Below are 27,885 nucleotides of genomic sequence, written 5' to 3' on the forward strand. Positions count from 1 at the left end.
GGTATTATTAATAGCACTTTCAAAAAATAATCTTCTGGTTGTAATTGGACTACTCTCAGGAATTAAATCTGCTGACAATTTTTGTAGATCTGAATATCAGATACAAAGGCCAAAGGGTCAGGACTCCTGCACACGCAGGAGGTCGTGTGCCACACTTTCCACTCAGCTGCCCTACCCAAAGCCCGCTAGCTTGCTCATAAGTTTGGATGTATTTCTTCTAAAGACTATATTGATTTGGAGAATGAAGAGAGGGAATTCAACATTTGCCTTAGTATCTTTGCAAAAGTTAATCAGATTCCTTTTGTAATTTCTTTTGTTTGGACTTCCCTTGCTCAACTTTCAGCCATTGGTTCTTGTCGTGATTTCCTCTGCTCTTTTAAAACACCATCTGTACATGGTGTTTTTATACATGGATGGTAACTCATGGCTAGGCTTCACGAACGAAGGTTTGGGAAGGACTCTACCCACATTTGCTACAAGTGCACTGGTGGCTAAAGTGGCCAATGTGAGATAGACCAGTCGGATTGCAAAAGGCACAGCAGAAGGACTCCTTAGGTGGAATATTCCGCAAGGCACGATTCTTTCTGTGTTGTCTTTTCTCCTCAAGAGTGATCCTGCATGCTTTCTCAAAAGAAGCAGCAGCATTAAAGACAGTCTCCAGACCTCCCGATTTGAGGCCAGAGTAAACCAGTTATGTTGATCAATATGGCCAAGGCTGAGATGTTGTTTCAGGGAGTCCTTTTATCTCCTCTTTGGGGTTCCTCTCTTGCGGCAGCCAGTGGCAAGTTCACCATAAAGCAAGATCTTAGGGAGGTTGTGGTCCTTCATCCTTGAGACGTGCCCTGCCCAGCGCAGCTGTGTTCTCAGCAACATGGCCTCAATACTTGTGACTGCTGCTTGTTCTAGAACAGATGTATTGGTCACATAATCTGACCAGTGGATGTTTAGGATTGTACGGAGACCATGTTGATGGAAGTGTTCTAAGAGTCACAGGTGGTGGCGGTAGATGACCCATGATTCGGATCCATATAAAAGAGTAGACAGCACTATGGCTCTGTAAACACTGATCTTTGTGCTTTTTTTCAAGTGTTTATTTCACCAAACTCTTTTATGAAGTTTTCTGAAAGCTCTGTATGCCTTTGCTAACCTGTTGTCTATCTCTCTGTTGATCTTACCGTCCATGGAGATGAGGCTACCTAGGTAATTAAACTGCTGGACTGATTTGAGCTCTGATTGGCCAATGGTGATATGGGGGTGATGGCAGACTTCCTGAGGTGCAGGTTGATAGAAGACTTCTGTCTTCTTTAAGCTGACTTCCAGCCCAAAAAGCTCAGCAGTGTCTGCAAAGCAGGATGTTAAACGCTGCAGAGCTACTTCTGTGTGGGCGACAAGGGCAGCGTCATCAGCATAAAGGAGCTTCCAGACAAGATGATTTAAGGTCTTAGTATGGGCCTTCAGTCGCCTTAGGTTGAAAAGGCTTCCATCAGTACAATATCGAATCTAGATACCATCTTCGTCATTGAGGTCTGCCGTGGCCCTTTGGAGCATCATGCTGAAAAAGATTGTGAATAGGGTTGGTGCAAGAATGCAGCCTTGTTTCACACTATTAGTTATTAGAAAGGGCTCAGAAAGTGCATTGCCATATCTGACTTGGCCACGCTGATCCTCATGAAGTAAGATGATCATTTTAAGGAACTTGGGGGGACATCCTAAACATTCCAAAATCTGCCACAGACCTTTTTTGTTCACAGTATCGAAAGCCTTGGTGAGATCAACAAAGGTTACATAGAGACCTTTGTTCTGTTCCCTACACTTCTCTTGCAGTTGTCTGAGAACAAATACCATGTCTGTGGTATTCAATAGGAGGGTGGTAACTTAATCACTGAGAAAAATATTTATTGGTAGGCTAAATCTGTGAGGTTGTTTAAGACTAAATGTAAAGGATCATCCTCAGATGACCTTCTGATCACTTTTTGGCTCTGTTTTTCCTTCCTTTTCCTGCTGTTTTGAACACCTTTTTTTTTTAAGCGAAAAGTGAGCAGTTCCAAATTTGGTTCTTAGGAATATACATTCATTGCTAAATTGCCATTAGCTACATCAAATCACAGTAACTTTGTGCTAAAAGTTGTTGTACATTCCTATTTATTGTTATCTTTTGTTCACAGAAGGTCTTTGGGATAGTTAAGTCTGTCATGTGATGGTGTTCCTCTCCAAGATGATTTGAATTCAGAATACAAGAATTAAGAAGACAGTATCATCAACACTGTGTCATTCCATTTGGGTTTTTTGCTACCTAGCCATTGTCTCTTGTATCACAATATAAGTTCTTGAAATCTGAGTTACTACAGTACTTCACAAAAATTAAGTTCGTGATAAGGATTGCTCTATAATACAGTAATACATGATGTATATGTAATAGAATATCTTAAATATGCAGGGTATATATGTTGCATCAGCTGTTACCGATTTGGCAGTTCTGTTGAAAGCTGTATGTAGAGGCCAGATGTGGCAGATAAGAAGCAAAGAATCTCAGGTGGTGTAAATAATGACAGCTTCATTGCCCATAATAGAGCCATGACAATTTATTCTGGTGGAGCAACTGACTGTAAGAGCTAGAATCCCTGAATTATTCTGATCTCAGAAGCTTCACATCTCTGCGAAAGGGCAATATTATTATTCCTGAATGACAGTGTCAGGTGGATTCAATTTGCTCCAATCAGGCTGGGAGATATGTTACAGTCTCTTTGAAATTAAGGTCCTGGAAAAAAGACCTTAGGAACAAGAATGGGGCAGAAGTAAATGACAGATATTTCCTGCAAATTGACATGTGTAGATTCTTTATGTATTTGCTTTATTTAGAGTTTTAGGGTCAAAGATTTTATGGGATGGGTTATTCTTAATTTTTCATCATGTAGTTTATGTGTCTTTTTGGTTTGTTTTTTGAAACATATAGTCAGGTATTTTACAGGGAAACTACTCTTGCAGTATAGCGGTGTTTCATGTTTTATTTCACTAAAGAGGAATACCACATTTGCTTCTCTGACTCCTCTGATATTTCCACTGTTTTCTATGATTTGATGAACTATTTAGTCAGGTCATTTCTTACTGAAAAAACTGCAATGATTCTTCATGTTTTGCTATTAATTAATCCAAATAGTCTTTTTTATCTTTTTGTCAACAGCTATAGTTGCACAAATCTTCATTTCATTTGATTGCTCTTCCTACTATTATTGTTCTTTACAACAGTTTCCCATGGGTTGCTTCTTGCAGGAGCCCCGACCTGTGAGTTTGACAGTACATTACAAAAAATAAGTGTTGGAGAATGCTGAGGAGGAGAGAAGATCAAGACAGAGTAACAAGATTTTTCTACTACAAAAGCTTAAATCAGCAAAAATTTTTATGGAATCAAAACAGAATCTTATCTGAATCATACTAAACATCTACACACAATACTTCTCATCTTTGTGTTGCTCACTAAAAGTGGGTGATTTACTATTATATCTTAATATAGTTGAATATATCCACCTTACCTATTATAGTACTTGTGGTGGTTTGAACAGCTGGCTGCCAGACACCCACCCAGCTGCTCTTTGACTCCCCTCCTCAACAGGACAGGGGGAGAAAATAAGATGGAAGGGTTCATGGGTCGTGATAAAGACAGTGAGATGACTTAGCAATTAGCACTGTGGACAAAACAGGCTCAAAATTGATTTAATTTATTGCCAATTAAAGTTGATGTGTACAATGAGAAACACAGACAAACTAAAAAAACACCTTCCTCCACCCCACCTTCTTTCTTTTGCAATGCTCAATTTCACTCCATCATTGCCAATTCCTCTACCTCTCCTCACCCCAATCCCTGCCCCGCATGGTGCATGAGGATGGGGGAATGCAGGCTGTGGCTGTGATCAGTCCATAACAGCCCCTCTCTGCCACTCCTTCCTCCTCACACATTTTCTCTGCTCCAGCATGTGTCCTTCCCATGGAGGACAGTCCAGCAGGCCAGAGTGCTCCAACATGGCTGCACTACAGGCTGTAGGTCCTGCCAGTAAACCTGCTCCATCGTAGGCTTCTCTCTCCTCAGGTCTACAGGTCCTGCCAGGAGCAAGGCTTGCCACAGGGTCACAATCTCCAGCATTGGTCCTGCACAGGCTGCAGGTGGATCTCTGATCCACCATGGACCTCCATGGGCTGCAGGGGCACAGCTGCTTCACCATGGTCTTCACCATGGGCTGCAAGGGAATCTGTTCCAATGCCTGGAGCACCTCCTCCCCCTCCATCTGTACTGACCTTGGTGTCTGTGGAGTTGTTCCTCCCACATATTCTCCCCCCTCTCTCTCTCACACTGTGCAGCATTTTCCCCTGCTTCTTCAATAAATTTCCCCAGCTCCACCCCCACCTCAGCTGTGGGCTCAGCTATGCACTGCAGTGGGTGTATCGGAGACAGCAGGAATTGACTGTGTTCACAGCATGGGGCAGCCTCGGCTTTCCCTCACAGAGCCCCAGTGTAACCCCTGCTACCAGTGCCTGGGCACCCACACCCCGTACAGGTCCTCTCTTTCTGTAGTATTTTTCTCAATGCTAATAGAAGTTAGAGATCAAAAGTATCTTTAATTTGTATTATATTATTGAGATCACTTAGTTAATATTTTGGGGGTTTTCTTCTTCTGTAGCCTTCTTGACCTTACATCCTCATGCTGAGGAATGTGTTTTGTGAAAGTTTTAAGAGATTTTGTGGACAAATCATGCCTACTTGGTCATTAAGCAAAGCACACCATGAAACTATTTCATCACTTCAGGTCTCTCAGGAGCCTCTCTGGATCACTCCATGCCTTACCCGTGTCTTACAGTCTCACCAGCATAATCAGTTAAAGGGATCATGCCCATCACAAAAACAATTTTATGAAATAAGAAACTTTCTTTCCTGATACTTGTTCTGAGCTACTGTCATGAAGGTAGTTGGGATACCATGGAGCATGTCTTGCTCCATGGATGCCTTCACATAGAAGATAAAAGAATAATTAATTTCTCTCTAAATTACTTTTCTCTCTGATTCACTATAGACCTTGGCTCCTAAAGTACTACTCTTAGTGACATTCCATGATATGATACCATACTCAACCTTGAACCTTGATTTAGATGTACTTCTGACCTTCAGAAATAGGATTTCAGTGACACTTCTAAAATATATATGTGTGGAAGAGCAGGAATCAGAATGGGAACGGTTCCAGGAGCGGAAAAAGTTATATAGCAATTGAAAGGACTTTATTACATGGACTTTACAGTTATTATGTGTTTACAAATATGCGCATTGTATGATTCCCCCTACAGTTGTAACACCCGGGCTTGCCCAGACACGCCTCATGGTGCCTGTTCCCTGCTTCCCTGCTTCTCCCTCTGATTGGCTGAGAAAGCTGCAGTGTGGAGAGAACTACCATTCATCCTTTCCTCTCCCGGTTCCTCCCCGGTTCCTCCCCGGTTCCTCCCCAGTTCCTCCCTCTTCCCCTGAGTCCCTATCCCTATTCATTCCCTGGTTGTCTGTCTCATTCTCCATCCCATTTTCTGGTGCATTCCACACCAGAGCTTATAAAACCCTTGCACACCCTCATTAAACCGGCATTGCACCTCAAACCTCGCTTGAACCCCTTTGTGCAGTGCCGCGATCCTTCGCCCCTCCCCTGCGGATCATGGCATATATGTGAAAATGCTGTGTGTGGTTATTCAAGCTTCCTTTGAATTCCGTCTATCCATTTAGTCATCCCTGACAAGTCAGTCTCTATTACTTGTATTTACTAAGATGTGTTTTAATGGTGAAAGTAACAGGTTGAGTTAATAAAAATTCTGGCAGTGACACCAAGGAATGCTTAGGTGGTGAAGCACTGGAACAGGTTGCCCAGAGAAGCTGTGGATGCCCTATCCTTGAAGGTGTTCAAGGCCAGGCTGGATGGAGCTCTGGGCAACCTGGTCTAATGAAAGGTGACTCTGCCCATGACAGAGGGGTTGGAACTAGTTGATGTTTAAGGTCCCTTCCAACCCAAACCGTTCTATGATTCTATGACTTTAATAATCTAAACAATAGTGACCTTAGGAGAGCTTTGCGTCTCTCATGGGTCCCTGCTAGGATCAGCCAAATAAACTCAGGTGAGGGATATTAGTAGGAGACTCCCTGAGCTAATCTAGCCCTCTGATTATTATCCACTACTGGTGGTCCAGGCTGGCAGCAATGACATTAATGAAAGCAGTACCAGGCTAAGTAAAAAGGACTTCAAGGAGTTGGGTCAATTAGTTAATGGGACAGGAGCACAGGTGGTGTTCACCTCAGTTCCTGCAGTAGCAGGGATGAACGAGGAGAGGAGTAGGAAAACTAATCTTATCAATAAAGATTGGTGCCACTGGCACCAATAAAGATTGGCTAAAAGATTGGTGCCACTGGCAGAATTTTGTTTTTTTCAACCATGGGGCAAATTATATGGTACCTAGCCTGCTAGAATCAGATGGGCTTCATCTATCTTGCAAAAGCAAAAGGACTCTAGCGCATAAGTTGTCGGGGCTGATCAGGAGGGCTTTAAACTAAGTTTGAAGATGGAAGGGGTTGAAACCAGGCTCTCCAGAGACGAGCCTAAGGATGGAAAGCCAGAGTTAAAAGTGAAATCAACAGCCCAGCTGAAATGCATGCACACCAATGCACACAGTATGGGTAACAAACAAGAGGAGGTGGAAGCCATCGTGTGGCAGGAAAGCTATGATGTAGTCGCCATAACAGAAATGTAGTGGGATGACTCCCATGACTGGAGAGCTGCCATGGATGTCTACAAGCTCTTTGGAAGGGATAGTCAAGGTAGGAGAGGTGGAGGGATGGCTCTATATGTTAGAGAGTCTCTTCACTTTGTAGAACTTGAAGTCAGTAACAATAAGGTTGAGTACCTGTGGATCAAAATCAGGGGGAATGCCAACAAGACTGACATTCTGGTGGTAGTCTGTTACAGACCACCCAACCAGGATGATGAGGGTGATGAATTATTCTACAAGAAGCTGGTGGATATCTCAAAATTGCCAGGTCTTGTTCTTGTGGGTGACTTTAACCTGCCAGATGTCTGCTGGAAACTCAACACAGCAGAGAAGAGGCAGTCTAGGAGATTCCTAGAATGTATAGAGGATAATTTCCTAGTCCAGCTGGTAAATGAGCCTACCAGTGGTGAGGCCCCGCTAGACCTTCTGTTCACAAATAGAGAGGGGCTGGTGGGAGATATGATGATTGGAGGCCGTCTGGGGCACAATGACCATGAAATAATAGAGTTTTCAATACTCAGGGATGCAAAGAGGACCATCAATAAAACTTCTATCCTGGACTTCCATAGGGCAGATTTCCGCCTACTCAGAAGACTGGTTCACAAGGTACCTTGGGAAACAGCCCTTGAAAACAAAGGGGTCCAGGAGGGATGGACATGCTTCAAGAAGCAAGTCTTGAATGCACAGGAGCAGGCTATCCCAGTGTGCCAAAAGGCGAGCTGGTGGGGAAGACGGCCAGCCTGGCTAAACGGGGAGATTTTAAAGGAAATTAGGGGGAAAAAGAGAGCTTATGGAATAGGGAAAAAAGGGCTGGCTACTCCTGAAGAGTTTAGGAATATAGTTAGGACATGTAGAAAGAAAATTAGAGAGACAAAGGCACACTTTGAACTCAATCGCCACTTCTGTTAGGGATAAAAAGAAGCGCTTCTACAAATACATCAATAGCAAAAGGAGGGGCAAGGAAAACCTCCAGTCGTTGTTGCACATGGGGGGAAACATAGTCAGCAAAGATGAGGAAAAGGCTGAGGTACTTAACATCTTCTTTGCCTCAGTTTTCAACAGTAAGACAGGTTGTCCTCAGGACCACTGACCTCTGGAGCTGGTAGACAGAGACAGGAAGCCGAATAACTCCCCTGTAATCCAGAAGGAAACAGTTACCTGCTGAGCCACTTGGATCCTCACAAGTCTATAGGACCAGATGGGATCCATCCTAGGGTGATGAGGGACCTGGCCAAAGAGCTCACCAAGCCGCTCTCCATCATTTACCGACAGTCCTGGCTCACTGGGGAGCTCCCAGATGATTGGAAGTTGATGAATGTCACGCCAATCCACAAAAAGGGCTGCAAGGAGGACCTGGGAAACTCCGGGCCTGTCAGCCTGACCTCAGTGCCTGGCAAGCTTATGGAGCAGATCATTCTAAGTGCAATCACACAGCACCTACAGGATGGACAAGGGATCAGACCCAGCCAGCACAGGTTTAGGAAAGGCAGGTCCTGTCTGACCAACCTGATCCCCTTTTATGATCAGGTGACCTGCCTGGTGGATGAGGGGAAGGCTGTGGATGTGATCTATCTGGACTTCAGCAAAGCCTTTGACACTGTCTCCCACAACACATTCCTGAAAAAGTTGGCAGCCCACAGCTTGGACAGGGGCACTCTGTGCTGGGTTAAGAACTGGCTGGAGGGCTGGGCCCAGAGAGTGGGGGTGAATGGGGCTGCATCCAGTTGGCTGCCGGTCACTAATGGTGTCCCTCAGGGATCTGTGTTGGGCCCAGTTCTATTACTGATGATCTGGATGAGGGCATTGAATGTACCGTTAGGAAATTTGCAGATGACATCAAGTTGAGGGGGAGTGTTGATCTGCTGGAAGGCAGGAGGGCTCTTTAGAGGGACCTGGACAAGCTGGAGAGATGGTCTGATTCCAACGGGATGAGGTTCAACAAGGCCAAGTGCCGGGTCCTGCACTTTGGTCACAACAACCCCATGCAGTGCTATAGGCTGGGCACAGAGTGGCTGGAGAGCAACCAGGCATAAAGAACCTGGGAGTTTGGATTGACAGGAAGCTGAACATGAGCCAGCAGTGTGCCCAGGTGGCCAAGAGGGCCAATGGCATCCTGGCCTGTATCAGGAACAGTGTGGCCAGCAGGACCAGGGAAATGATTCTTCCCCTGTACTCAGCACTGATGAGGCCACACCTGGAGTGCTGTGTCCAGTTCTGGGCCCCTCCGTTCAGGAAGGATATTGAGGTGCTGGAGCAGGTCCAGAGAAGAGCAATGAGGCTGGGAAAGGGACTCAAGCACAAGTTCTATCAGGAGAGGCTGAGGGAGGTGGAGAAGAGGAGGCTCAGGGGCTCGGGGGAGACCTCATCACTCTCTATGACTATCTGAAAGGAGGTTGTAGCCTGGTAGGCATCAGTCTCTTCTCCAAGGCAGCTATCAGTAAGTGAAGGGCACGGTGTTAAGCTGTGCCAGGGGAGGATTAGGTTGGATATTAGGAAGAAATTTTTTATGGAGAGAGTAATCAGACATTGGAATGGGCTGCCCAGGGAGGTGGTGGATTGACCATCCCTGGAGGTTTTTAAGATGAGACTGGATGTGGCACTTAGTGCCATGGTCTAGTAACCACGGTGGTAGTGGATCAAGGGTTGGACTTGATGATTTTGGAGGTCTTTTCCAACCCAGCTGATATTATGACTCTATGAATTATTAAAGGGAGCTAACTCAGTAAATACAGTGGTAACTATTGTGGATGAACCGAAATTCCTCTGAACTATTGAACTACAGTTTTGAGCACATAGATTTCCCTCTGAACATACATAAGGCCAGACTTCATTTCTAGTGTATCAGTTCGTTAAAATATTTTGTCATGTCAGAATAGAATTGTAAGTCCTCATTTCAACTAACACAATGTTAATCATAATTGTGTAATCAGTATAGATGGAAAAGATACATATACAGCAGGAAACAGTCAATTGAGATTAAACCCTATGGAAATTGTGGGGTTAATCACAATCAACACACATCTTGATAGTAAACTCAAATTGTTCCTGTTGACACTGATTTTCAGTCTGATAATTATCAGACATGGCTCCCTTTTTTTCTTTTAACCTACTTTTCTAGTGAAAACATTTCCAAAGAGAAGCTAGAGGCTGTGACAAAGAGGTTTTAGGGAATTGGCCACTGGATTAAAATTTACCTTTATGTAAATAAGCCGCATCCTGGGAGAACTACCTGTATCTACATGTAGTATTTATATGTTTGTTTGTTTTGGTTTTTTTTACCAGTGCATGTCTATTTTATTTAGAGGGCAAGAAGCTTTCTGTTTTGAGTGACTTAGCTGAGACTACTTGTATCTGTGACAGATATGCTGCTGTGAGACAGAAGAGAAACTGTCAAGCAAATGTATAGTCAGGATGGAAGAGCACCTATATTCTGTTTTCTTCACTATGATGAGCTTAAGAGGGCAAAATCCTTCATGTCCAAGCCCTGCCTCCCCTGTACATCTGACACATATGCCATTTCACTGAGCAGATAACAGAGAACGTGTTTTTTATGGCACCATTTTTTGCACCATAGTCTTGCTCTTTTGAGAGCAAGACTAATGGTTCTGTGGACGTGTGCTATTAAGAAAACAGATTTCAGTCAAAGTCAAGAAGATGTATCAATTTGGGGAACATTTCATGAATCACTTCTATTTGAAGTCAGGGTTGTGGACAAATATTATTGGAATGTTATACAAATACCATGTGTTTGCACAGTACAACTTGACCAAACCAACTCTTTCAGTTTGGCATCCACATTTGCCCTAATCCCCATGAGCACAGCCATATTCCCATCATACAAACTGTGGCTTCCATTGTCCCTAGAAGACACATGAAACTGAATCTGGTCTTTGCTTAGAGTAGACTGTCCCCAGGGTAAGGGAGATAAATCTACCCTGAAATCTACCCTTACATACGTTTGGAATCAAATATGAAATTGTATCTGAGCTTTGTTTTTTGTGCAGTTCAAAGCCTTTCATAAATATCACTCATACAGTATTTGGCCTGTAAGATTCAGGTAGGGGTTGTTTTAGTGTTTGCTTGAGTTTTTTTTTAAATCCTTGGTAATACAAATTGAAGTAGTGATACAAAAATTTAAAAAAAAAAAAAAAAAGAACAAACCCAAACAGCATGAAAAGTTTCAGAAAATTCATATCTAAAAAAATCAAAGCTGAAAAATATCTATAATGCATTTATATAATAACATCCGCAATACTTCCCACTGTGTATATTGAGTTGGCTCCTTTTTATAATTATTTGGCTGTTTCTAGCAAGGACCCATGAGAAGGAGGAACAAAGCTCCCCTAAGGTCATTATTTTTCAGATTAGTAAATTCCCAGCATTCCTTGGTGTCACTGCCAGCATTTTTACTAAGTCAACCTGTTATTTTCACCATTAAAACACATCTTAGTAGATACGAGTAATAGAGACGGACTTGGCAGGGATGACTAAATGGATGGATGGAATTCAAAGGAAGCTTGAATAACCGCCACGCAGACAGCATTTACACACACATGCTTTAGAAGTCTCACTAAAATCCTACATCCAGGTGAATAATAAATAAAAGCATTTGTTCTTTTGGTGGTTGCTGGTGGCTCTGTTTTATTATTTTCATGATGGATGGCTAAAAACTAGAAAGCGTGACAGCAGGACATCGTTATGATAGGTGAACATCTGAAAATGTACAGCTTTAGCTAGGTATGCCTAAGCTTCTTCCTTGCCCAATTAAAGGTTCACCCTTTGGTATCTACTAAAATTTGGATGAAAGTTTCATGTGAGCAGGCTGTCTCTCAGGATTTCTATACAGTATTTTCTGCTCTCGCTTAGGCTGAATAGGCACAGAGAAGAGTAAGGGATAATAAAAACAACAGGGAGAGTAGCACTGGCTATATAAAAGCCATATAATTTCAATAATTGAAATGGAAATTAACTAACAATAAAAATAATAAATAGCATCCAAATGCTTTCTTTCCTTTGTCCTCCACAAATCCTTGGAACTCCTTTTGTCTTAATTCCTTGTCTTACTCTTGCTTTCCAGTGCTCAGTAATGTATGTTTCCTTTGACCTTTATTTGTAAAGCTAGGCCAATATTTTTAATCAAGTGTTTACAGTCAGATGCCTAAATCTATATTAAGCATCGAAATAAGGCTTGCATTTTAAATGAGCCAAGCACTAAGTCAATAATGGTTGTGGTCTCTCACTACTACTGAAAAATAGCCCAGCTTTTTAGGTGCCCAGTACTCTACTCACAAGCTGGAAAATGTTTGAAGCCGTTTTGGTATAATTCTTACCTTCACTGTGCAGTATAGTCCTTATGTTAAAAAAAATTCTGCTATCATGCTGTACCTTTGGTATAAGAGCACTGGAGCCTTCGTGGCTAACCCACGTATTAGAAATAACTATACATCTCACAGACATTTGTGTATTTTGTGGTTACACTTGCTGTTACAAAACCACTCGAAATCTTATAATTCTGTTGTGTTCAGTGTGTGATAAAAAGCTGGCTATACAACAAGTAGAAAACCGTTATATTATTTTGCTTTTTGTTAGGGAAATAGCGTATTATGGATAGGTGCTCTGCTTCTGCTGAAAATGTTTGTTCACCTCTTGGATATGATCCTCATACTACCTGTCTTCCAGCTGTCAGTTCATGATTCAGGCAGGAGCTTGCAGGGATATGTGCGTTGGCTGGAGGGGATGTCTGGAGGAGCTGGGAAGCAACCAGATGATTGACAGCGATTCAGGCGAGACTCGACATGGAGGGGGTAGGTACAGAGAAAAGCTAATCCTATAGAGGGAGTTGAAGGCTTTTTTGAGGGAGGATGAGGGAGGTAGAAAGCATCTGAGGGATTTGCTTTAGAGAGAATTTAAGGTTACATCTGCATCTCTCTGCAGCTGAAGGAGCCTGAGAGCAAGTTAGCACAGCACATATTATCAGTTACACCACCCCAGTGAAGCTGATATGGTTATGTGAGTGTAGCAACCCATGTGAACACTCTTATTCCAGAATTATTAATTCTCTTTTTTCCAGTTTAATGTAAATATTGTGTAAAGCTGAAATGTTGATATGGGCTTTTCTTTAAAAAAAAAAAAAAAAAAGAAAAAAACCAAACATTTTTGCCAGTAGAGTTAACAACACAGGAATTTAATTTTATGTAACTGAAGCTGTTTAATTCAGCCCTTGCAGTATTTTGGTGCATTTCCAGCATGTGGACAGCTCCGAGTGTACTGTTTTCCTTGCAATAAGGTTAATATTAGCTAGAAACAGAGACCTACTGGAGATAAAACCAATGGCAGATGAGCTTAGCTAAAAGCAAAAGCTACAGTCTCTCAGATAATACCACAAGACAGCTTGAAAGGCTAATATATCATGCAAATGGTGGACCAGAATCATGTAGGCATAGATGGTCTGTGGGCTGTACAGAAGGAGTGAATCTTTCTGTATTCAGCTGTGCGTGTGTGTGTGTGTGCGTCTCACTCCCCCTCCACCCGCTCCTCTCCCTCTTTCTCTCCCAGACAGGCGAACAGACCTGCTTCTTCCTTTGTGTTGCCAGTCAGGTCCTCCCTCTGCAGTCTTACACAGGAAGAAGATTTATAACAGCTGCATGCAATGCCAGTGTCTCAAAGAGACAGTATCACGCCATGTGGAGGATTTTCATATGGGGTTTAACTTTGCTCCACTGAATTGGAAAGGTACATTTTTTTAATCTTGATTATTTTAAACACTTAATTCCTGTGACTTTTATCTCCTGCTAAATTGTGACCTCCAAATACTAGCATCTTTAAATCACAATCTGTTGTCACAGTACTGTAATGGCTGTGATGTCTTAATTGAAAACATGGAGATGTACGGATTTCAAAAGTATAATTAGGGCACATTTCAATGTGAAGCTGTGAATGCTGTTCTGTAAGATGGGCATCTGATATTTCTGCCATACTGTATCAGAAATATAAGATTCAAACTAGAAAATGAAAATACAGCACACATGCAATGCAACTGTGTACCATATGTTAAGAAATGTGCACCTCGTAAACAGCGGGCTAATTAGCTAGAGAAAACAGAGATGTCTGAATGATGATGCTAGAAATAAAAAGGATAATGAAATATCGAGACAGACTTGTGTAGGAGATCCACCTGGCAGCAACTTGCCAGGTTTATCAAATTAAATGAAATCAAAGGAAAAATTATAGGTGAGAAAAAATGAAAATAACAGCACTGTTTCTCTTTGTTTTAAGCTCTCAGTTGCCTGCTTCTTACCTCCCTGACTGGTGGCATGTGTTATAATTAACGATGAGTGAAGCATCAGAGTCAGAAAAGCCCAAAAGCTTAGACATGTTCCCTAGGCTTGGGGAAAATCTCTATAAAATTTGACAAGGGACAGTTTCTTGGGTTGTCTCTCTTCTATCTCTCTAACAACAAGAATACAAAATTAAAATAGACTTCCTTTTGGCATTCCACTTCTTAGCCTCCATGCTTCCCAAAAATGAACACATGAAGTTGAATTATTTGATTTTGAGAAATTCCTAAAAGAGCTAGCCACTGCCAGTGTCTGGGTTCTATGTTAGTAACAGATTCCGTCTTCAGAAGTACCTAAAATCAGAAAATATAAATCCTGGATAAAAAGATCAGGAACAGAGGCAGTTGCACTATAAGAAGTAAAACACTACACAGCAGGCCATGGTAGGGAAGAGACTGTGTCTAGTTCTTCTAACTCAAATAAATACACTAGTTTCTGCTTCTACCCTGTTTTCCCTCATCCCACAAAAAGCATATATAAACATGTTGTATGCGATTTGCCTTAGGAATTCTCTTCCCAGGGTCAATGAGCTCCAGAAGAGTGTTCTCTGTATTCACTCCCTGTTGGTTTTCAGCAGCAGGAGGTCCAAGACATGCTTATTCTTGTTTCTGGAGAAACATAACCAAGATTTAATCCACTATTCACTCAAACATCTGGTTTTCCTCAAATATTGTCCACCCAAAACCACTCTTGTTGTATTGCTATTGAAATCTACTATTATCCAGTGTTATCAGTACAGTGCTTGCTTTTATTCCTCCTGATTACCAGAGCCTTTTGCCTCCAACTTCTACAGCTAGTCCATTGATTGATGAAGGCTGCAGGTGGGCTGGCATAAAAGATTCCTGCCCGAGTGTCAAGTTAAGTTCATATGCTGACAGCTGTTTAACCTGTAATGGTGACTGTATCCATTCTAGTGTGCTAGGAATACTGTGTTACGCAGCTTGGAGTAACATTAGCAAAAGTCCCAGACATCAGGGAATTCAGTCTACTGTCTGGCTATTATAGAATTGTTTGTTATTGTTTAAAGAAGCTTAGAACTGGTCAACAGAAAGGCTTCCACAGAATGAGCTTAAGACCTGACAGCCTACAGAAATTATTCATAGCTGTGTGGTGTGCTTTTAGTGTAGAACGTAGCTTTCTCCACTGCTAATTAAACCTGTACTATCTGAACTATTCACATGAAGTTCTTTCTGCAAATTACTCTGATGCAACAGATAAATTTATGCACATATGAATGTGCATAAATTTATATGCATAAATTTGTTTACATATGAAACGAAACCTCAACATTTCTTAAGTCTACATGTACATCATCACAGTGAGATGTCATTTTTGATCTAGAAAACAGTATCCATAGGGTTATCTTCCCTTATCTCTGGTCCAGTGAGATTTACACTGCCTACATATGTCACAGCTTTTGAGATCTTTTTGGGACAAGATTTGGACAAGCATCTCATTGAAATCTGTACAGAAAAGGTGACTGTACACAACAGCTCACTTGAGAAGTACCAAACACAGTAAACAATGAAGAGGGACAGAAGTTATACACAAGGCTTCAGCGTGCATGTACAAATACAGAGACACAATGTCTGTGCATGCATTTGCATTATGCCTACATAGCCATAATGCTAAATAAACAGAGCTTGAATTTCAGCACTGGACTGCTGGTTTTTACACTGCTTGACTTTGTTCTGCTCAGTTTGCCTGGTGCAAACCAGCACCCTTCCAGACAATGCCTAGGCATGGGGGTAGCATTTGCCAGGAATCATTCCCAATACCCAATATCATCCTTGATGGTTTCTCTAAAACTGTCTTGGAAGTTTGGCACCATGACACACTCCTCCTGCCACACACCACGGTGTGCTGCAAATTCTCTGTTTCATACTAGAAAAACCCTGTGCTAAAAAGCTGCAATGTGACCCTCACTTTATTTCAGACACTTTGTCCCCTTGAGGCGACACTCAAGGCCAAGTGTTATGTAGTGTGCCTGCAGCCACACTGTGCCATTTAGCCTCACGGACAGAAAGGAGCCCTTAGTCCTATTTTATTTAGTGACATATATAGCCAACAAGACCTTCTGAGTTAAAAGTTACGGAACACTGAATGAGTGCAGTGTTGAGCCATGAGAAAGAAATAAAACTAAGACAAATGGCATATGTCTCATATATTTGTCAGAAAGGTTAAAAAAAAAGTATAGACCATATGAGAGACAAATGTTTGCTTCCTTTTGTGCCTTGGAGCACCAAAATATCTCAGTGGGATAAACTGAGTTTTTCTACAGACTTGTCACACCACAAAAAAATGCTTAATCTCCAGAGAAATCACAATCAGGCATCTAATGCTCAATTGACTAGGAGAATATTCATGCTGATGTACAAGAGTATATTCACAGAGCCAGAACAAAGACCTTCCTATGCAGTTTATGTTATTGAATGAAACTATACAAGTTCCCTCTTTCCATGTCAGAGATAAATCTGGTGTTTATAAGGGGGAAAGAAAAGAAACAAACAAACCACCCCACAACCTTAAACCTTATCCCACAAAGAGTTGGGATTAAAGTATAGGATTGAAATATTCTGTTTAAATGAATACAGCTGTAAGAACTTTGGTGATGCCAACAACCCACTTTATATGAGATATGGAAGTATTCAGCCAGAATTAGTCTCAACCAGAGTATGTGCATTTTGCAGCAACAATAGAAACACTGGGAATGCATATAGTTCTAGAAATTCCATATAAGAATAAAATCTCTTCTGATTCATGTCACATATAAAGAGGAATGCTAGCAATAGAACAATGTTTGCAAATAGGGTTTATAAAAGAGATGAAGTTGTCTAATAGAAGCTATCAGCCCATCAAGCTAAACTACGAAGACTGGAAGCCCGGAAAGGATTTAGCTGATTCCATTCAGCAAACCTACTGTTGGTAATGACTGATGTAGATGTATTAAAAAATGTGTTAGATGATGACCAAAAGACAAACTATGTCAGAGGTATTAACATGTTCTTGAGGACAAATAGTATCAAATAGCATTGTAGAAAACACTGTAGTAACATATCAATTCAGCATACAATCTAGAATTCTCATAAATAAAGCTTCAATCAGTGTTCATGAAACTGCTAAAAGTAGCATGACGTTCTTCATGTTCTTTTTGTAGTTAAGACAACATTTGTGTTGTAGTTGCATGAAATCTGTAACCCACAATTGCAGAAGTTAAAAAATGCTTCTTTCAGAAACAACCACAGGTAATAGTTGAGGACTTCATCATCAAAGACGAGAAGTTCAAAATCTAGATGATTCCAATGTGTTAAAATAGCTGGAAACATCAGGGCGTTATGGAGTTTTGGAAAATAGCACCAATGAAACAGCTTTACCTGAAATAAAAGAGTATATTTCCTCTTGTTTCAGAAATAAAAGGATTTTTTTTTAATAGTGTCATAGGATACTTCAGGTTGGAAGGAACCTCAGAAAGGATTTAGTGTAAACTCCTTTAGTGTAAACAGATGTGCTTAGAGATTTACACAGCCAGGTCTTGAAAACCTCAAAGTAGAGGCTCAGAGCCTCTCTGAGCAACCTACTTCACTTCTTGGCTGTCCTTATGCTGAAAAAGTTTTGCCTTGTAATCAGCTGGAAACATTCTTTTTCTCATTCATGTCCATTGTTTCTAGTTCTCCTGACATGTATCACTGGAAAACCTGCTTCCTCCTTTCCATAACTTCCTCCTGGGTATTGGAAAGCTGCTCATAGTTCCCCCCAAAGCTGTCTCTTCTTCAAACTAGACAATTCTATTTCCTTCCATCTCTCCTTAAGGGGCTTTTATCCCCTGACCTTGTTGGTCTGTTCATCCCATAGGTTCCTCCAAAAGGCAACCTGCCCCTCAAGCCCTCCAACTGCAACCTCCATTTGGGTTTCATCTGAAAACTTAGTGAGAGTACTCTCCGCTCTGTTGTTACTCTGCTTCAGGTCGCAAGAAATATCTTCCTAGAGGATTTGCTCTGGTTTTTTTGCCAGGGGTTGAAGTAGGGCTGAGCAGCTTGTAAGGCTCTAGGTTGTCCTTTTAGAACCTTTATAAAGATTTGATGCAGCTTGTCGGGTCCATGAGCATTTAGGAGTTGAGTTCTTATAAGTAATTCCTGACTTCGTCCTTATCCACTGCTAGTAGTTCCTCTCTTCTCTCTCATGCACAGAGGCCTCAAAGAACAAGGCATTGAGCACTTCAGCCTTACCAGAGTCCACTATTGCTGAATCATCCTTTTCATACAGCAACCATTACATATTTTCCTTGTTCAGCCTTTTATTAGTAATGTACAAGCTCTTCTTGTTGCCTTGATATCCCTGGCAAGTCTCAATATCATCTGAGTTTTGGTTTCCCTGACACTAGCACTACATACTAGTGCAGCGTTTCAGAAATTCCTCCGCTGTAGCCTGTCCTTGCTTCCATCTGCCTTATGCTGCATTTTATGGTGGATCTCTGCCTTGAGTTGGTCTATTGTTGAGAGTACTTGACTTCCTGAGCATCAGAATGAACCACTTGTGCTTGAAGGAAGAAGTCCTTACAGACCTGCTAGATTCTCTGCACTCATTTGCTTGCCAGAGCTGTCTCCCATGGAATCCCACCTTTCAACTGCCCAGATAAGCTGAAGTCTGCCCTCCCAAAGTGCAGGCTCTGTGCTGCACAGCTTGCCTTCCTCTACCTCCTCAGGATCTTGAAGTCCATTATTTTGTGGTCACTACAGCCAAGGTTTCTATTGATTATCACATTCCCAAACAGTTATCACTAGATAGTGAATGACAGGTTCACCTGGCTGGCCCCTCCAGTGTCTGTATCATAAATTTACCCCCAATGCAATCCAGAAGCCTCCCGGATAGCTTGCTTCTTACCACAGTGCCCTTCCAACAGATTTTAAAATTCCTATTAGAACCAGCATCATAGGATCAAAAGACTTCACTGAGTGTTTCAAGAAGACTTTATCCACTTCCGCTGACCACATTGATCAGGTGGTCGGTAACACACTTTCTCCACAATGACACCTTCACTGGCCTCTCTGAGTCTCACAAGCTCTCATCCATCTCCATGCATTTGAGCTGCTCTTTCACATAGACAATAATACTCCTTGCCTTCTCTGCCTGTCTTTCTCGAAGATCTTGGATCAGTCTATCCTACCACTCCAGTCACCTGAGCTATCCTGTCATGACTCATTGCTTTGATCATGGGGCCTACCACATTATTTCTGTAAGAATAAAGCTAAAGTCTCACTTTATAAATGGAACATCACACAGGGATCAGAATAAAACCACTTTTACATGGGAGACTAAAACTACATGATTCCATAAGTTAAAGTACTACTGCAGTTTTTAATTAGACTGAACATTTATATTTATATAAATAATATAAATATTTATAGTATCTAATATCCCTAAATATTCCTACCAGTAAACAGTCAGTGGCATATAAAACAAATAAAACAGAAAGGCAGCAATCAGCAGAGACTTCTTCAACGTTTTAAAAAAAACCCTCTTCTTCTGAATGATTCATGAAAAAAAATAATTTTAAAAATTCTAAGCAACTTTTCAATGTACATTTGCTAGTAAAATTATGTTATAATGATGTCTATAGCTGCAAAACTATTAAACTTAAGTTTATATAGTGCTACCATCATCTTGTTTGAAGTAATTATACGACACCCGGCATGCTGTTTAAGTATTTTGTAATAAGTTATTGGAGGGTGCAGAACAGGCTCTACACAAGGTGCCTATACCACCAAGTCCACTTGGTCTTGCAAGTCTAAGCAACAAGATCCTTTCAATACTGTTCAAAGACAGTTTAGTCATCACTGTTAGCATGGGGAAGTGGGAGGGTTGGAGTATGGCAGAGTTAGTAGAAAACTTGATATCCAAGGGCGAAACAGTGTCCTAAATACTTTGCCCATAGCATTTTTGTCAAGCAGTAAAACATGTGATAAAGAAGGAGAAAACCACACCAAGTAGTGCTTTAGTGACTTCCAAATACTTTCAAAAAAGGGCAGGATAAACTCTTTCTACTTTATTATGAAATTGAATACATGAGATACTGAAATGTGCCAGCTTAGTGTGCCAGTCTGCAAGAAGGTCATACAGCCAGTAAGAAGGGGATTACAGGCCTAAACCTTAGGCTAACTATCATAAGCTCCTGATTTAGCCAGAGGAGACTCAGATATTTAACAGATTTGCTGTGAAATTAATTGAGAAATTAATGTAGAGGCTATCAGTGTAAGGTAGGATATAAATGGGAAAATTAATATGTACTCTTGTTTCATTTTCATTTAGATTCTGTGAGTGGATTAGTCTGGCTTACACATAGTTGTGTATATTTAGGTATGGTGACAAATATTGCCTAACAGAGGAATATTTCAAATGAACACAGCCTCTTTCCCGAATGGTAGGCCTTATAAATATAGAAAAATTGGCTAAAGAATTCAGATTCTTTAATATTGCAGGAAGAAGGAAAGTAAACACAAGTTTTCATGATCCTGGACTTTCAAGGACAGCCTGGCAGGTTAACTGAAGGAACAACTAGTCAGTTAGGATAGCCACTTTTACCAAGGCTCTTGTTTTCTTGATCACAATGTGGCTTCTGTTATATAAACTCTCTGCCTTTATAGCTGGTAAGTTATGTTTCTCTTGAAGCCAAGAGGTTCTCAGTACATAATTAAAGGTGAGGTATGACAATTGACTTCAAATACATGAAAAGCTAACACAAAGAGGAAAGCAGCAATTTGTTCGGTGTATCATCAGTAGATGAGGCTGTGAAGTAATGGACTTAAATTACAGCAAAGTTAGGTGTTAGGAAGCAAATTCCAGTCCTAAGGACAGAGAGAGCCAGGAAGATAATGGCATGGGAGATTGTAAAGACTCTTAGAATAAACACCAGTCAGACAGATATAAGCACAGCTGAGTTTGCATTAGAGCTGGAAGATGGAAGAAATGTCCTCTTGAAGTCCTTTCCAGACCTGTGATTCTATTATTCAAAGTCTGCTTCAAAGAGTAACAGTCATTAATGTGTTTCAAATGGAATTACATCTCATTCAGATATTTGTGAAATAGTGAAATTAAACATAAGACTCACTAAAACCTGAAAACTGACATGAGTGCACTAAATAAATCTCTCAAGTAGTTCTTTGACCTCTTATGTTTTTCCTTTGGCTTATTCCTGGCATCATGCTTGAGAAAGCTGCAACTTGATAAATACATAGATAGCTGGCAGTGACTCAAGCTCCTCCAGCTGTGTTCATGCTTGGCCTTCCTTTTCTTAAGAGTTTCATTTCATTTTTTACCAGTCATTAAGCTCATCGACTAGTGTTTAGAGACTAGTAAGTGACAAGCTTAAAGATAGCAAATCATACAGAAAGTCTGTGTACAACTAAAACGTGTTGCTTATTCATGGTAGCACTCTTTTTTTCTACAATAGCTGGCCCCATCTTTGAACAGTGCATGTATTGATACCCAGCATATTGCATTTGAAAGCTAGAATTTGAATAGATTGGGCCAAGTAATGAAACATCAGGAAACTGGACATTTCCTAAATAAAGATTCATACTTGCTTCCTGGCTCTGAGTAAGACATAATTCCTTTCCTCCTGTTTCCATTTTTCAATCAGTAAACTGATTGATAGTTTTCCTCCAGATTCAGCTGTAGCAGTCATGATTGACTTCTCAGTTGAAGTCAGCAGCAGGTATGCAAGCTTCTTTCTCACCATTAGATAACACTGTAATCAATAGAAATTATTTGTCTTCTTAAAAAGAAGAAGGCTTTTCTAAGAAAAAAAAATTAACCATCCATACAAAATTGAAAAGAAATGCACAAACTCTTTCCAGGTCAGTTAAGCACATGGGGTTCTTCACTTTGTACCAGAACACAGAGAAACTCCTTTCTGCCTAGCCTTGCTATCCTGTAGATAACATCTTGGTTTTCTAATGCAGATTTATTTCATTTTTACTTTTAATACATTTCACTGAAACAGAGTGCCACTGAAGGAGGAATAATAAGACAACTCTTAAAAGTCTAAATAGAAAAGAATTTTCAACTTATTAATGTTAATCAGGAAAAATATCATGGCTAGGCTTTGCGAACGAAGATTTGGGAAGGCACTATCCACATTTGCTACAGAATCAGGAAAAATAATCACCTAGATTTAAAGCATTATGAAATAAATCCTGTCATATTGAAATCATATGTTTATTATACTGCTCCATTCTATAGAACTATTAGGACTCACATATTATTGATCCTGTTTTTGTGAACAGCAGAATAAGTCAGAGACTTCCATTAACAGCAGTGAACTTGCACCTCTGTTACAGTGAATGAATTTATACCAGAAGAAAATCAGGAAATTTACAATAAGAGCCAAGACAATTAGTTACACAGTGAGTGGTGATAAAGATAGCAACCTGTGTGTCTAAGTGTAGACTTTACAGAAGAAATGTGAGCGTTCTCACTTCAGTTAAACTATTTAGAGATGTCAAGATTCAGAGCACTGTATTAACTCAAATCTAAATCAGAAAAGTAGGTTAAGACAAAGTAAAATATCAGATTAAAAGAAAATGTTTTGGAAGAAAAAGAGTAGATGACACAAACCAGAAAACCCTATATTCTTCAGTTCTACCGTATGCCATAAGAAAAATATATTATGGAAATACTGTGGAAAAATAGCAATTTGGAGAATAAGAAAATATGGAATCTCCCCAAAAGTGAGAGAGGCAGCATTTTAGAGGGAAGGAAAGATCTGAAATATCTCATAATTAAAGAATCTTCACCAGAAAGTAAAAAATACACTTTTCCTAGAAGGCATCCACCACTCAGTGCACAATGACTTCTGGATTCTGCTTAGCATTCTTCAAACAAGTCTTTTCAGTTAACCAACAAGGGTTTGATTCAGACCAAAAAAAAAATCTTAGGTTTCTTTTGTTAATTTTAAAAAAAATTTGGCCAATAATCTAGTCTAGAGTAGATTCCTTCTCAATGGACACAAATCAACACTTCCAGAGGGTAGTGCATCCCACTTTTCAAATTCCTTTCTTATACACCTCTAAAGATTGATTTGTCCCATCTTTGATCTTTTCATGCCCACTGAGGAAATCTAGAAAATTAGCTTAACCAAGATACCTATACTACTACTAAAGATCAGCCTAAAGATCAGCTTTGTCTAAAGATCTTTCTACAGATACAGCCTCTTGAGGTTCCACATCTACAACATGTAATTGATTTCCTTGTAATTAATAAATATGCTAAACCTCTGAGGTAAAAGAAAAGTTGGATTTACATCACTAACAGTCTTTTGGACTCAAATTCATGACTGTCTCATTGCAATGGGATTTATTCATCATGCTGGTACACCTTTGCAAAGGCAATGTGCAAACTAACAGGCATGCTCCAGGAATCGAACATGAAGGGAATTATGAACCTAAATTAGATCTACAGTACTATGAAGGATTAAAGATATTAGAAAACAGGAAAATATAATTTCTTCCAAGTAATGCCATGGTATGGATTCTTGTGGTATGGAGTCCCTCCTTGCCACACCATGTGCACAGTAATATTTTTATTTGCTTCACAGTAATATTTTTATTTGCTTTTGGGAACAACTGAAGAGACAAAGTAGTGTGATTTTAAGTTTCTCTGTATTAAAAGTCTGTAAAAATCTGTTCTTTGCTTGAAGTCTGTAAGAAACCACAAGCAACTCCATATGTCCCTTTCTTTTGTGCTACTTTTGTGCTTTTTATTTTGCAGTGTAAAAATCATCACTGGAACCTAGTGACAGACCTTGATTAACTGTGCTTAATCTTTTTTCCAGAGAAAATTTGAACGAAGAAAGTGTTCTAAAACAAGATAATAAAATGTTATCATTTCTTCATTCTCATTTTATTAAATATGCTCATCTTATTTGCAGAGTCAATCTATCCAGTTGGCATCTTTGTGACGAGACAGAATGCATAAGGAAAAATGGTTTTGAAACATATGTTTACATAATCTATCTGCAATGGTAATCTTACTGACAGACATTTGTCACTGATCATTCTGTTGTGGTACAATATAATTTGTACTCCTTTTCCCTTTGTTACTGGAAGTTAAATGGGAAAACAGATAACTGTAGAAAAGCCTGTAACTTTTTTTTTTTTAACTACCATTCATCTCTTAAGTCAGGAATTCCTCCCAATATCCGTGAAGTCCTTTGTGACTGTACTTTTTGTTTTCTAGCACAAGAACAGAAATACTCAATGAATTCAAAAGGGGACAAATTTTTTACTGATAAAACAAACCGTTCTCTCACTCTGTAACTGGGCTTTAATTTTCATCAATGTCACAGAATGCTGTTGAAGGTTATAGCTGAGTAAGTTTTAGAGGATTGTTAGATGTTTATATGCCTAGCAGGAAAAGATAATATCAGAATATTTACTAACAACAATAGACTATTTGAAAGGGAGATCAAAATTCACACTTCAGGCCTTAAGCAAATCACAAACTTAAGGAATAGAGTTGAAGCATTTTTCCCATGATTTACTTCACACATCTTCCTGTGGGAAGCTTGTTGCTAGTCCTCAGACTATGAATGGTGGACCTAGATAACCTGTTCTAGCAAGATGATTCCTGTGTTCTTATGTAAAACTCTGAGAAGGTGCCATTAATGGTCTCTGCCATTATCTACCCTTGCACACATGATATTTTGCCCTAGGAAGATGACAGATGTGTAGGGGTAAGAGAAAAGAATTGAAAGCCTGGAGCTGAATTGGTCTTCTTTTGTAGTCAATGGGATGCAAAGGAGAAAAAAATTTCAAAGGATACCTTACAACAGACCCAAAAGTCACATCCTTTTTTCACTCACGATAGGTAAGAAAACCCCTTGGTATATCTGGTGGGTTGACCTTGTCTAGCCACCACATGCCCACTAAACCTCTCAACTTGACTGTGGACTGGGCAGAAGAAAATATGATAAAAGTCTAGTGGGGCAAGGTAAGGACAGGGAGATCACAGAATGTGGTGGTTTGGGCTAGGCCTTCCTTGGTGACCAGTTTGTAACCAAGGAAAGGTCCAGATTTACCCAGTATTCCCTACGATTTTTACGTAAGCCAGACTATAAGAAGAAAGGAGGAGAGGCCTTCGCTCTCTTTCCTTCCGGCGGCTTGGAGGTGCAGGTTCCCTGCTGTTGAGTCTGCCGGGTTGGGGAGCGAGGCCTGGTAGGGCCTTGTCGACCTTGGGAGGCGGAGGTTGCCGGCGATCGTCCCGGAGCGACCCTCGGTTGTCCCAAGGAGAGTGGTGGGATATTTCTTTGCTAACTCTTTAGTTACTAGATCTCGGGCTACTGATTGATATATATATATATATATTTTATTTTGGTTTTGTTCCCTTTCCCTTCCCCCTTCCCTTTCCCTTGTGAAATTGTATATATTTTAATTGTATATAATTGTAATATAAGTGTAAATATATTTATATATATCACTTTAGCTGTCTCTCTCTCGTTTTGGGTTTTCTTGGTTGTTTTTTCTCCCTCTTCTCCCTGAGGTTTGGGCGGGGGGGGCGGGGAGCGGACTTCTGGTGGTAAGGTTTGGAGACTTGGCAGGGAGCCAGCTTCAAACCATATCACCGTAACAGGCAAAACAGACTTGACTTGGAGATATTAGTTTATTTTATTGCCAATTAACAGTGAATTAAGATAATGAGGAATAAGACCAAATCTAAAAGCACTCTCCTCTCACACCTCTCTTCTTCCTAGCTCAGCTTCACTCCCGATTTCTCTGTCTCCCTCTCCCAAGTAGTCCAGAGGAATGGGGAATGAGAGTTGTGGTCAGTTCATTACATTTTGTCTGTGCTGCTCCTTCCTCCTTGCACTCTTCCCCTGCTGCACTGTGGGGTCCCTGCTACAGGAAACAGTCTTCCATGACCTTCTCCAACCTGAGAGCCTTCCTATGGGTTGCAGTTCTTCACAAACTGCTCCAGCGTGTGTCCCTTTCATAGGATGCAGCCCTTCAGGAGCAGATTGCTCCAGCGTGGGCTCCTCTCTCCACAGGGCCATCTTTTGGGCACGCACCTGACCCTGCATAGGGTTCTCCATGGGCTGAAGGTGGATTTTGCTCCATCTTGGACCTCCATGGACTGCAGGAGACAGCTTACCTCACCATGCTCTGAACTACAGGCTGCAGGGGAATCTCTGCACTGTCCTTGGTGTCTGCAGGGTTGTTTCGCTCACATATTCTCACCCCTCTCTCTGGCTGCTGTTGTGCAGCAGGTTTTTTCCCACTTCTTACCTTTGTTATCCCAGAGACAATACCACTGCTGCTCATGGGCTCAGCCTTGGACAATGCAAGGTCCATCTTGGAGCCAGCTGGCATTGGCTCTGCCAGGCATAGTGTAAGTTTCTGGCAGCTTCTCACAGAAGCCATCTCTGTAGCCCATCCTGCTACCAAAAGCTTGCCACATAGAGCCAATACAATACAACTTTTTAAATACTCCCTGATCTTTTCATGTCCATATCCTTTTCTCTTACAACCATGTTGCTGTATAGTCTACATAACTGGCGCCACCTCAACTGTCATACCTTGTCTGTTGCACAAAGATTTCAAAAGCTTCATTTGATACATTTTCATCCTGATATGCTGTAAAAAACTTTCCAAAATGCTTTTTCTTGATCTATACAGTATTAATTTAGGACTAATATAACTTGATGTATTTAAGAATTTATGTGATATATTATATATTCAAGGATATATAAAAATTAAAATATAATTTGTATATATATTTAATAGATATATAGTTTCTTCTTTTCCCTTAGTTGTATGTAGATTTCTCTAACGGAATAGAGAGCTTTCACTCCAGATGGAATAATCAGGTAAGCCAGAAACCCACTTAAATTATAATATATTTGTAAATAATATATTTATTTGTGCATAATTTAATATATTATATATTATATGCATTAAGTATAGAATGTTTAATATATTATATAACATGTAATCAAGAGTTCGGTGGGACAACTGGGAAGCTAATCTGTAGGCATAGGTCTGGAATGCCATCTGAAGCATTTCTTGAAGTATTCCCTAAATATTGAACCAGGTTTAATTGTATAAGCATGAAAGTCCCTCACAATGTAATCAAGAGGTAGTACATACTTGATTAGAAAATAAGAGCCCAGTGACAATAGGACCTTCTAACTGGCTTCTAACTGGTTGCTTAAGCTAAACTCTGACTTCAGCAGTTCTTTCAAGCTCTCTATTCATTTTTCTTTGATTTTTTTGGTAAGTTTATACAATACAGATATTCTATCTTTTTCTATCCCCATATATTTTTCTTTTTAAAATTGTCTCTAATTCTTTTCATTGTTATAATTTCTCTTTTTAAAATTAGCTGTTTTTCTTTGGTATCAATGCAAAAAATGGTCTAAACTTGATCTTCAGTTGCTTCAGCTGCATGCTTCATCACTGGCCTTTCTTGCTTTTCCTTTATTAATTTAATCTGAAATGCTGGTCTAGTAATCATCTACATTATGGACAACCTCTATTATGATCTATTCATTAACCTCTCATTATCTTCATTCCTGACTTCCAAACTCTGCATAACTCCACTCTCATTACTGGCAATTTTCTTAGCAGTTACTGGCAGTTTCTTAGCCTTGTCCTTGTCTCCTCTAAGTTGTGTCCCCTTCAGTTTATTATTTTGTTCTTGTCTGTAGGCCCCAAACTTTGGGGAGTCTTTGGATGTCTGAATCAAGGGTGAACAACAGGCCAAGAGC

The 27,885-nt window shown here is 40.4% G+C and overlaps 1 long non-coding RNA gene across 1 annotated transcript; it reads left to right on the forward strand.

Annotated features, from left to right (window-relative positions):
* Positions 1-12,507: 12,507 nt before the first annotated feature.
* LOC116785073 lies at positions 12,508-26,986 on the forward strand. Its single transcript, XR_004356363.1, has 3 exons — positions 12,508-12,593; positions 13,345-13,521; positions 26,929-26,986. It is a non-coding gene; the product is annotated as an uncharacterized LOC116785073 (long non-coding RNA).
* Positions 26,987-27,885: the final 899 nt, after the last annotated feature.

The sequence above is a fragment of the Chiroxiphia lanceolata genome, chromosome 3, assembly GCF_009829145.1.
Source record: "Chiroxiphia lanceolata isolate bChiLan1 chromosome 3, bChiLan1.pri, whole genome shotgun sequence".
Taxonomy (NCBI): Eukaryota; Metazoa; Chordata; class Aves; order Passeriformes; family Pipridae; genus Chiroxiphia; species Chiroxiphia lanceolata.